At 38.9% G+C, this 6,000-nt stretch overlaps 1 protein-coding gene across 2 annotated transcripts in view; it reads left to right on the top strand.

Moving 5' to 3' along the window:
* Positions 1-1,040: 1,040 nt before the first annotated feature.
* ATP10B (ATPase phospholipid transporting 10B (putative)) overlaps positions 1,041-6,000 on the top strand; it is a 200,122-nt gene continuing 195,162 nt past the window's right edge. For both annotated transcript variants that reach the window (XM_027643440.1, XM_027643439.1), the window contains exons 1-2: positions 1,041-1,140; positions 2,575-2,786. The gene's annotated coding sequence lies outside the window, so the exon portion shown is untranslated. The remainder of the gene's footprint in view (positions 1,141-2,574; positions 2,787-6,000) is intronic.

Genomic DNA, 6,000 nt, shown 5'->3' with positions numbered 1-6,000 from the left:
TCATCATTTGCACTCCTTTAACTCCACAAATTATGGTTTACATTCCCTCCTCCTCTTTGTCCCTTCTTCCCTCCCTGGAACATTCATGCTACAAATACACTTTAGGCTTTTCTCCCCAGTCCCTTTTCCTTCACTTCACCAACTTGAACTTTATTTGATATTTTTCCTTCTTTCCCTCCTACTTAAAACCATTTGGGGTTTTATGGGAATGAAAAAGCATTTGGATCACAGGGTTGAGACTGCTCCCCCCAAGTGCCTGATGTTGAACTAGTATTTTTATGAACTATATAAAGCAGTGCCAAAACCTGCTGATTTGAGGGCATTATGGGAACAGGTGGTCCAGGCATAAGCAGCAGTGGGAAGCCTTTAACTGGGTATTAAAAAATGGACATTGGCTGGAGGACAAAACCCAAGCAGAAAGACACAATTCATTTTTACCCCCCTTCTTTTTCAGAGTCTTCCCTTCCCCTTAAAGATTGGCACCTTTTGTATGTGATATGCTACAAGAATATTGATTTAGTACTGTTTTGCTTAGAATAGGGAAACTGCTCTCTCCTGGAAGCAATAAGTATAAACATAAATACAGATTCAAATGTGGTGCTAAAATGCCACACATTCAAGTGGCCCCCTGCAGTGAAAGACTGACAGATTTGAAGTAATTCATGTTTTCTTTTTTGCTTTAATTATCTAATGCAACTTTACTTATATAATTAGCCCATAGTTTAATCTGCTTGATTTCCTTCCAGAAGATTCTTTTATTAAAAAAGAAGGGGATTAAAAAAAAAAAAAAGTAAAGAAGAAAAGCCCCAGCAACAAATAAACCCTCAAATCTGGTAATTTTTTCAGGGTTCACTATTACCTGACAGAGGGAATGGGTCTTACCCAGTGCAGGATTCTGGTCTTCCAAAGGGCTGGGCAAATCTTTTGGGAAGGACACCATTCTGACAGTTTCATAAGATGCAAATACTTTTTGTTTGCTGATTTTCCTCTCGTTTTCCATTAGCCAGGAAGCTGGAGAGGATTTTGTGAGTCTGTGCAGACCCTTCAGTCAGCCCTGCAGGGAACAGTGTCCTTGACTCCTGTGGAGAACAGCCCAGGTCTGAAAAAAACCGGTTTGTCACTTGTGGAGGTGCTTAAGAGGTATTGAAAAAGAAGAATTTCTACTGCTCTGTGAAAATGGGAAGGAAAATCCTGTATATGTTTCCCATAATTTACAAAAATTCTAAGACCAGAATTTCACAGTTTTCTTACATTAACAGGACACCAGGAGTTAGGGAGTGGGGGGAGTTGGTGCTGCTGGAGGCAGAATTTTGAAGAAAATGTTGCTGCTCAGCCTTGTTCCTCCTGCATTATCCTAAGAACTATCTTGGAAAAAAGTCCAAAAATGTGCATGAGATTGACCAAAAGCATGTGTGGTCACATCAATGCAATTTTCTTACCCAGTACTTTGTGTTACTTGATTTTCAGGAGCAGTATAAAGCCTTCATTACCAGTTGTTGGTTAGCTGGGAACTGCATGTTTTCAAGTGGAGAATGCACAGTTATATTAGTAATAAATTCACACATGTAGGTTTGGAAAGACTCAAATCTCACTCTTTGTTTCCTGCTGTGCCTAGTTATTATCCCCATTCTGCAGGTCTCGTCCATCTTCAAAAATCATCTCTTTCTATGTGTACCAGGGCAGCTGCATCTCATTTGTAACAACACTCCATTCCTGTTTCTGATCTTCAGCTCTAAAGCACTTGGAGATTCTTTGTATAAAACACATAAGATAGAGGTAAATAAATGAAGCTAAATTCAGCTGAGTCTATCTGACTGGTCTAACAGTTTTTACACCTGACAAGAGAAGTTAAGACAGCAAGTTAAAGTGATATATTAGACAGGAAGACACTGTCCCAGCCCCTGTTTTACCTTTTGTCCAAAGCCTTCAAGGGAGAACAGATCATTGACAAGAATTTCCTGGATTGGCTTTGATTTGTTGCTGATGATATTGCTGCTACTAAAACCTCAGAAAGAGCTTTTGGCATTTGTCATAATGTTCACCTGGAGGCTCAGGAGGATCTGTAGAGCACGAAGATCTCACTGGAACAGACAATAAAAAAAAAATTACTCAAGTGGACATGAAGAAGTTAGAATGTATTGTAGAGAAAAATGACACTTTATTTAAATCTAAAGGGAGAAAATGGATTTAGAGAAGTGGAAATATAGGAGCAGTTTATTTACAGGGATTAAGTTACCCTATTTATGATTGTACATTGAATTGAGAGATTTATTTTACACTGAGCTATTGTATGACACCAATAACATAGCACTGGTGCAAGGAAGAGCAATTATCCTGGTAGATAATTTATAAATCCTGGTAGATAATATATAAACATACCTTACTTTCTGAAGTTGAGTAGCCTTATGTTTAAATACAGCATGGAACTTGTCCTGTATATCCAGACTGAGCTGAACAGAGCATGACAAAGTGAATTTGGGGATTCTGAATGTTCCCTTGGAGGACCCCCTAACTGGACATGATCAAAGACATTCGAAGCCTTTTCAAATCACAAACAGGATTTTTTGTCTGCAGGAATGGAGCTGCTGGGCACGGCCTGAACTGCAGAGGGTGGGAGCAGGAGCACCCTCTGACAGCCCCGGGAACCCCCCACCCCTCCTGCCCTCCCATCACCCCCCTGCACACTCAGGGCTGGACTCTCCTGGGCAGTTCTGGCTGTAAGAAGGCTCTGTCAGCCCTCTGCAGTGACAGGACCAGGGAGGAGCTGCACGGGCCTGTCCACAAAGGTAATTTTTCAGTGTGAAGAATTTATCTCTGTCACTGGCTCACTGCTTTTTGTTTGCCCACAGAGAGCTCTCTCTGACTTAGTTCTAGAATTCTGGGTAGCAGAAAACCCAAGAGCTGTGAGCTATTTGTAATAAATAGTTGTATCACACACAGTTCCTAAAGAAAAATCAGCAAAGGCCACATCTTCAGATGTGTGACAGTGGGATCTCACATCCTGCAGGCAGATTACACCAATTTACACTCACTGATGTCTTATCTGCTCTTCTTATTATTTGTAACTTAGGACAGAGTGACTTCATTATGATTTGGGTGTTTTTATAAAGAGTTTTTTAAGGCACAGGGTTTGAGTTCAAATATTAACATGAGACTTAAATGATTATTGACATTTAATTTATATTTGACAACAGGAGCTATTACAAATTATGTTAACACATGACAGCCCATCCCTTTAAATTTGTGTATGTATGACTTGGCATGAAATTCCATTTTTGTAACTGCTTTGATATATTAACTTCAAAATCATGTGAAACCTTTGGCATAGGCAGCTGTACTCTTTTATTTTTTTTAAGTTTATACTTCTTAATGAGATTACTTCTCGTGGTTTATGAAATGTTTTGTCATAAAGTGGTCATTTAATTCTTGTATTTTAATTGTGACAGACCATTATTGCTGCTGATTTATTATCTATTATCCTCTTACAAGCAAATTTAATCACAGGAGCTCTATTTCCCTCTAATCTTTATTAGTATAGTGGAGAGAAAACTCTGCCACATTTAGTATTTAGCAGATAACTGAGTATTCTCAAGAAAGACCACAATGCCTGAAAATCCACAAAACAAAATTAAGGTTTTGTTTAAGTGGAGAATAAGTTGCAAATGGCTGAATGGCTAAAGAATAAAGTCTAGAAAAATAATGTAAACCTCATATATCACCATCAGACAGAAGTTTGAAAATCTGAAGCTGTGCTTACCTTGTAAAGATAAATGTAGAAATGTACCTGAAAAACATCATCTCTGCTGTTATGTCTGGGCAGTCTCACCTCACTAATATTTCAACCAGGGTAAGCTGTGTTTTTTTTCATAACCATTTAGGGATTTTCATAATTTTGGTAAACTTGGAAAGAAAAAACCACATAGCTGTTTATTTTCCTCAGGAAATAGTGAATGATGATGCCAAGAAGTATCAATTTACTTTGCCAAAATTAAAGTGGGGATGTCCTCTCCTCTCCTCCCATGTGCTTCAACTTTCTGTCATGCTGAATTCTGTGTAGAAAATTGTTCAGAAAGGTATAGAACTTGCTCAGAGATGTATAGAACTTGTTCAGAGATGTACAGAACTTGCTCAGAGCTGTATAGAACTTGTTCAGAGCTGTACAGAACTCATTCAGAACTGTACAGAACTCATTCAGAGCTGTACAGAACTGTGCCCCCCTGTCCCTGGTCTCCCATCTGCTGCTCACCCACTCGAGGTGGGTGCTGTCAGATGTCACATCAGACCTTGATTGTTTGGGTCTGATCCTGAGCAGTGTGAATTAGGAATTCATGGTCAGAGGAAGGCAAACATTAAAACATAGGTTACATTTATAAAAATTTTGTGTATTTGAAAGATACAGTTGCAGAAACCTCTTTTTTCAGGATGAGCATTAAAACAAACAGTGTCAGCTGAGAGCAAATTGATTCTGAGCACTGAATCAGAGACATGAGCAAATGCTGAACCCTAAATTGAATTGAGAATCTGAGTTTCATTTAATAACCAAACATTTGAATTACTTATTAAGAGTTCTGTAGGTAGCTGTACGGGCTGAATTTTATGCCTTCAAAATAAACAGTAGACAAAAGGAAATGTAATACAAGCACTGTGTTTTCAAGATAAGGTGCAAACAGAATAATTAATAGAAATGCAAACACAGTGCTAGTTTCTAGAAGAGCTTTATCTTATGAAACAAGTAATATAATTATGGTGACAAAGCTTGCAACTGAAACAAAAGTACAATGAAAGATTTTTTTTCCTAGAAGTGAGTTCTGATGATACATTTCTTCATTAAGAAAAACAGTTTTGTAAAAACTGGAACATTCTACTGGGGTCCACCTTTTTTTTCTTTTTGCAAAGATCCCTTTTCCTGTTCTGAAGGTAATTTCTGTTCAGCCAAGATTCTAATGCATGTGTAATTTTTCCTTTCTCCAGATCTGCCCTCGAGGTCTCTGACATTCACCTGTGCAGATGCAGTTCCACCTTCACACCCCGGGCATCCCTGGGGCTGCAGTTCCCTGGCCCAGCCATCCCTGCACATGTTCCTGCAGCTTTGGGAATTCTTTCCTCTGGGGACCTGTGTTATTTAAGAAGGAAGGGAATCCCCTTTAAAATTCACATATTTGATTTTAAAAATCAACCTTTGATTTTATTTGGAAATCAACAGTATTTTTCCTGTGTGTAGGGATGTCAGAAAGGCATTTAGATTAATCAGTTTACTGCATGTTTGAGTCACTGGAGGGATTGCCATCCCCTGCTGGACACAGAACTGCTCATGGTTTCAGAGCCTCAGGAGTTAAATTGGGCCTCTGCCCCTTCACCACAACCCCTCGATATTGTTTGAGTGCTTTTACACTTTGCTTTTTGGGAACACAACAAACACAGTCCCTGACACTGTTTCCTTCAGTACCAAACTGCTTCTGTCCACAGCAAGTGATGCTGAACCATGGAAGCCAAAACACAAACAGGCCATGGTTTGCTATGTCCAGAACTTGTCTTAATTTCCTTTAGTTTCATCTTTGTGGTTGCCTTTATAGACATACATATATTAAGGCTGTGATTCTGATTCCTCCCCTTGCCCTCCCCCCAAGAAAAGTATGGATTGGGCCAGGATATTTTGAAACTTTAGCTATATAAAATAATTACTTCAAAGACAGTCTGTGCATGTTTGCACGTTTAGTTTATTAAGCAAAACTTAATTTCATTCTGCTATGAATGACAAAATTAATTCTCAGTCTTCTGTTCCCTTATATATCCAAAGAACACGTGATAGCAGTGTATGATGCCAAGCCCAGCCTCAGAGCTCCCACTCTCCACAGAAGTTTAGGAGCTTCTATCACAGGCAGTAGCTGATAGAATACAATATTTGATAATATTGAATCCCCTGTTGCAATAAACATCTCATTTGAAGCAGTAATAGCAGACTATTATTCTAACCAAGCTTAATCTTCCTTAGCTGCAACA

Source organism: Corapipo altera, unplaced genomic scaffold (assembly GCF_003945725.1).
Source record: "Corapipo altera isolate COAL_440 unplaced genomic scaffold, ASM394572v1 75, whole genome shotgun sequence".
Lineage (NCBI taxonomy): Eukaryota > Metazoa > Chordata > Aves > Passeriformes > Pipridae > Corapipo > Corapipo altera.
The sequence above is the reverse complement of the archived record's forward strand: the minus strand, read 5'-3'. Positions and strand labels throughout refer to the sequence as shown.